At 38.4% G+C, this 6,000-nt stretch overlaps 1 protein-coding gene across 1 annotated transcript in view; it reads right to left on the minus strand.

Moving 5' to 3' along the window:
* COMMD1 (copper metabolism domain containing 1) overlaps positions 1–5,581 on the minus strand; it is a 72,220-nt gene extending 66,639 nt beyond the window's left edge. Inside the window, exon 1 of the mRNA XM_026844390.1 lies at positions 5,407–5,581. The gene's annotated coding sequence lies outside the window, so the exon portion shown is untranslated. The remainder of the gene's footprint in view (positions 1–5,406) is intronic.
* Between the last annotated feature and the right edge of the window lie 419 nt (positions 5,582–6,000).

A 6,000-nucleotide genomic window follows, 5' to 3' on the forward strand; every position in this document is an offset into this window, starting at 1 on the left:
TTGAACATAATATAAACTACTCTTGAACCAGAAATGGCAAAAAGAGTGTAAGAGAATGGCACATCTGATGCAACAATCTGAAGAGAGACAACAAAGGCATGTGTAAATGTTAGACAAGGAGTGAAAATGTCTGTTGCTTACTTGCCTTTTACACAGATACTACTTGAGTGTCTGCATATATCTTCAGAACACGTTTCAGAATCCTGGCATCACGGTTTATAGAGGTTGCGAAGAAGGGAAAGAAAAAAACTACCCACCAAGCCGAGGTAGGAATCTTTTGGCAGAGATCCCAAAATGTCTCAACCAGAAAAAAAAAAATCTAACCTTATTTGGAAAAAACACAATTTCACTCAAACTATATTTGTATTGCAACTTTTTAGTGTTAGGAGAGATGGACAGATATAAAACCCATGCTTTTGGAAAGATATTAACATATGCAAGATGAGATAATTACAGTATTTTTAAAATAACTAGAAAAACACTTAAGTCTAAAAATTGTTTAGACAAGTTGGCTATTATTTCACATTTGCTCTGCCCAGTGTATTTTAGGTCTTCTTTCAGTGAGATTCTGTTGTAATCTATTTTTACTGATGTGGAATCACACATAAATCAGCATTGTTAAGAGGTAAGTATTGAAGATGCCAAAGAATCAGAGGAATAAAAAAAGTATTCCAAGATCACTGCCAGCTTTACAAGTGAAACAGCCAGTCCTCAACAAGAGCAGATAAACAGATACTGAACTCCTTGGAGACTTGAGAAGGAGGAGGGAGTCACAGGCTCGCTATACAACTATAAAACTACTAACTTATTGAGTATTCTGAATTAGATCTTGGGCTACCGGCTATAAACAAGTGCTCATGCACTGTAAACAAAATGAAAGGTAAATCTTACTTGCTTTGTTCAAACCAATTTTAAATCATCATGTGGCTAAAGGAAGTATAGGATGATTTGGTTTCCTTGTATGATTCGTAAGATTTAGTTTCCTTATATATAATTACTATATAAAACAGAACACAATTATGGAAAACCTACTGTGCTTAAACTTCAAGTGTTCAGAATATGTAACAAAAATGCCCCAAAATAAAAAAAGTTTGGTTTTCCCAATAATGAACTCCTAATCCTTCACAATAGAGGCCATCCACATTCCAGTCTGCTCTGAATTACTCCATATATTAAATCAGTTGTTTGGGGTTTTTTTTTAAAGTTACTGTGTAAAAGCATATATTTATAATGATAAATACAAAATTTTTTAAAAGGGGTATTTTAGGCTCTGACTTTAAGGAAAGTCACTCACTTAATTTTGTTCTAAAGCCGGTGATCCTCTAGGGATGAACCTGAAGCCCTCTCAGTAAGTTGCAGCCAACCTTTCCTGCCTCCTAGGGAGGCATACAAAGAACCAGACCAGCCTCCAGACTGCAGCTCAAGATGCCAAAGCTTCTTACCTGACAACTTCTGCTCCATTGGGCTCAATGACTAAAACATCAATGAACAAAAGATTTCATGTAACAATTGTAGCACCTGGAATTTTGTGCCACTAATGGTTTTGGTTTTGTTTTTTTTTTTTTTTTAATTAAAAAAACTTGCAAAAATCACCATCATTGAAACATGTTGAAGAATTCAAGGCTCCATCATACTTGGTCACTAGACTGGAAGAAATCCAGAGTACAAGCTGCAAAATGGAATAATTCTAGCTACACAGCATTTTCACCACTAAGTTTTTTGGTATTGTCAGCTTTTTTTTTTTTTTAACAAGTTGTTGGATATACTGCATCCAGTTTGCTACAGACTAGTACAATAGAAAAACTAATGTACATCATACCAAGACAAGTAGCTTCTAAGCATTAACCAGGAATGGAAAATTTCAGGTGTTCAGCTTGTGTCATTCAAATTTCCTTTTCCTATGCTAGCTGTGAACTTCAGTGGCTCAGGTGGATGCCACAGCTCTGTATCTTTGACAGGGTGTTGGTTATTCAATCATTAACAGTTCTTTCTGTTGCTCTTCTTGTTAAGAACTTTCTGTGAAATGAGGATGTATACATTAGCAGAGAAGATTAGCTCACCCCAATGTGAAGGATCCATTGACTGTGATAGGTGGTAAACCGTTTGTTCATCAAATTCAGTGAACTGTAATATGAACTATTGCATATTGTGTAATACTAACAGCAAATGCTTAATTGCACTAACATGATAGTGTAAAAAAAAAAAAAAAGACAGGAAAGGGGAGGGGAGAACAACAAGAGAGGAAGCATCTGTATGTCAGAAGATGTGGAGAATTGCAGGCGCATAATTGAATAAAACAGGAGGGTGTTCACGACCATGAATTTCATTATGCAAAGAGATTACTGGGCCTAGAACTCTGCAAACTCAGAGGATCATCATATTCCAAGCGAAAGGTGAAACGTACACTGTGAGGAGGACCTACGGCCTTCCTCCCAGAAGACCACCCCCCACGATTTGAAGACCCCTAACCATAGTTTTAACAACTTCTGTGCAAGCGTAAAGGACTGATAAGCTAATTACCATACGAAGCGGGAGTAGGAGTAGGCGGCTTCAAGTAATGAATATGTATATGTGTATAATAACTATGTAATACTTTGTAGTATAAGATTGAAACAGAGTGCCCTGGAGGGTGCGGTCCATTGTTGGAGCAGGAGACTCCCTGGCCGCCCAGCGCTGTTTTGCTTGTTGCCGCTTGCTAAATAAATTGGGAACTCTGACTCAGCCAATTTTAAGAAGTCAGTTTATAACATTGACTAATCTTTTTTTTTCTAGTAAGATTAATCTTTACTTGCAATTAGGAAAAAAAAAAAAAAGGTATATTTGGAGAAAGAAGTCTTTTATCTGCTGAGCTGTGTGGCAGCCTCACAGGGAACTGGCTAGATTGGAATAAGAGTTTTTACTCCATTGCCAACTACAGTACTCTCCTGAAACAAACAAGCACTAATCTTCCTCCACACCTGTTTTAACAGACACAATTTTTAAAGTATCATATAATAAAGAATATAATTTTAACGTATAGCCTTTCCTTTCAGTCTTTCTTCACGCATCAAATTGAAGACGAGGCAACTCAAGTTCTCCCTTTTTCATAGGCCACATTTAAAGAGGAAAGACAACTCGTACTAGTCCAGAAAGTCACTAGTGCTGAGATGATGGCAATGAACTTCATTACCCTCTTCAGCATTTCCACCACACTTTGGGGCATAGAGAATGGAGCCTTAAGTGTTACTGAAATAAAGGCATGAAACTACACATGAAGCCTAAGGGAGTCTTTTTCCCTTCTCAAATATACTCCATACAGCGTGTGTTTGATGAATACTAATTAAGAGTAGAAGCATTTAATTTGTAGTAATGAACTTCAAAAGCAAGCTCTGACTCCCTAGTCTTCAATCACAGTAGACTCCTACTAGTCAGGAGAAACACTGCAGGGGTCAGACTGGACTAATAAATTTCAGCATAATCAATATGTGCATACACACACGTGTATATACACAACATCTGATAATCACACACACACATATATACTTAACTTATGCTAATCATACCGGGGGTGGGTGGTGTGGTGGTGTTTGAGAAATAAAGAGTGCATCCAAAACTTGCTAGTGCTGTAATAATGAAAATACTACTTACTGGCAGAAGTTCTACAAATGCAACAAACTGAACCATATATTTGGATAGCAAAAGGGAAAACAACAGGATACAAAGCATGGCAACCACTAGGGAATCCAACTTTCTCAGCAGCATGCTGTTCTGGAAGTCCATTAACAGACAATTAGCAGATTTTGAGTAGGACATTTTTAAACTATGAGGTAATGCAGAGCCATTATACACACGAAGAGCTGGCACTGACCTGCCTGCTCTAGACAGGACTGATAGGGCAGCCCCACCTCCACAAGTGGGACAATGCAATTAGATCTCTACTTGCAGAGATACAATCAATGCTGTAATTAAGGAAAAACAGAGAGAGAGACTTGCTTCTGTTCGGGCAATAGAGAGTTTATCACACCTATTATACATCAGTGAGGCAGGTCTGCTTTACCGATTTTCTGTAGATAAGAACATAAAAAAATGAGACAAAAGGTTAAGTAAACCATTAAACATAAGGTAAGCCATTTTCACTGAAGTGGCACAGTTACAGCATATCGGCACCTCACAACCCCAAATGAAACAAGTCTTGGATTGACCTTGCTAGGTAATGACTCTTCACCTCTGTCTCATGCTTGAGTTATACAAAATACTACTAATTAAATGAATGACATTATAATGGTGGAGCCCTGCCTTCAGGATTTGCACTTGTAGTCTTCCTACTGCTGTGCAACTATGAGGCTTATAATGTGGGGTGCAGATTCCTTGCTCACACCCCATTGTTTAAGTGACAGCCCAATTTTTATACATCTGCTCATAGCGCAGAACACCATCACCTCCACACCCTGCAGCTACCACCAATAACATCATCTTCTACACATCTCTTCAGAAATTACAACAGCAACAAAAACAGTATTGCAAGTATCAAAGGCTTTAACAACACAAACACCAAGTTTCACAAATGGAGATGTCACAAAAAAAGGAGTATTAAAAAAAATCCAGAACAATGCAGGTACACTGTTCTTTCTAGCTGACACATAGAAGCAACAAATTGCTGCTCTAGGCAGTGAAGTACTGATCTTACCACTCCTGTCAATGTTCTTCAGCCATGTAACATCCTGCAGTCAACCTTCCTTTCCAGAATGAATTTAAAGAATATTTCCCCTCCACTTTATGTTATTCCTACAACTTCCTGCTGCACCAGTCCTTATTTGAACTGACTCTGCATACATATACCTAAAATCTAAAATAATTAATACCAGAAGCACTAGTAAGAATGCTTTGGGGCAGTAACCATGGACATCTTCATCACTGCAATACAGCAGGTGCTAGTTCAAGCAAACATTCAATTTTCTACCCTCAGATGCTGCTGAAACAGGTCAAAAAAAAGCAGCAATAACTGTGGGTTTATACACTGAGAAGAGAAAATGTATGCTGCAACACCAGACACTGCAGAGGTGGCAATCAAGCTGTGTTCAGATTAGCATGCTATGTAATAGTGGCATTTTGCTAAACAAAAAATGTAAGAAGAGACTAGGATTGTTATTTAGTTGTTCCAGGCAAACATCAATTGAAATAATAATTTTCTCATCTATGTCCAATTATAACACTGGAGACATTCCCTTCTTCCCAGAATTTTGTGCAAAGTTCTTGTTGGTATATTTTTGCCTAGCCCAATAACAAATACAATTATTCATAATAAGCACAATCATTCACTGGAGTGAAAGATGTAACACTACGTAGGACGCAGATTTAGGTAGAAAGCACCTCATACGGACAGCCTACTTGTTGATACTGCTTTACAAGCAATGTGTTTCCTTTTACCTGAATTGAGAAGAACGAGCATGCTTGCCGAGTTATCTTTTTAATCAGTAGATGCAGGCAGAATTGCAGTTCTAAATGGCAGAAAGCAAGAAGTCTCTCCCATTAATTCGTCCCAAATGGTTTATCTCAGTCTTTGGACTGAGGCTGTTCTGCCTTTCAGCCTTGCAGAAGCCTGGACAACTGCAAAGCGCTCAAGAGTTCATGACTCAGCCCACGTACTTTGAGTAATCACAAGGTATCTGGAAAGAGAGAAGAATGACAACTCTCTTCCCTTATTAGAAAATGCAAGAAGTTGTTTATTTCCCACCAGTGGCTGTCAACAGAAATCCTGCTGAAAAAGATGCAAAGGCCTTTATCCTCCGCAAGTGTGTGAACACTACAACTATTTTTCTGCTCTGACTTTTCACCTAAGGGCAGACCCCGTATTTATGCAGATCAAATAGTCTCTTCCTTCTCAAGCAGGGGCAGTAATGCTTTGGGACCTCCTCTCTAGGTAACAAGATCAATCTCATAGGGAAAGGACTGTGGTCCCCACTGGGACAGTCTTTAGGGACAACACATGATTAACAGCACTAAGCAGCCTCTAAAGCACCC

This window comes from Athene cunicularia (genome assembly GCF_003259725.1).
Source record: "Athene cunicularia isolate RWA chromosome 3 unlocalized genomic scaffold, athCun1 chr3_part1, whole genome shotgun sequence".
NCBI lineage: Eukaryota > Metazoa > Chordata > Aves > Strigiformes > Strigidae > Athene > Athene cunicularia.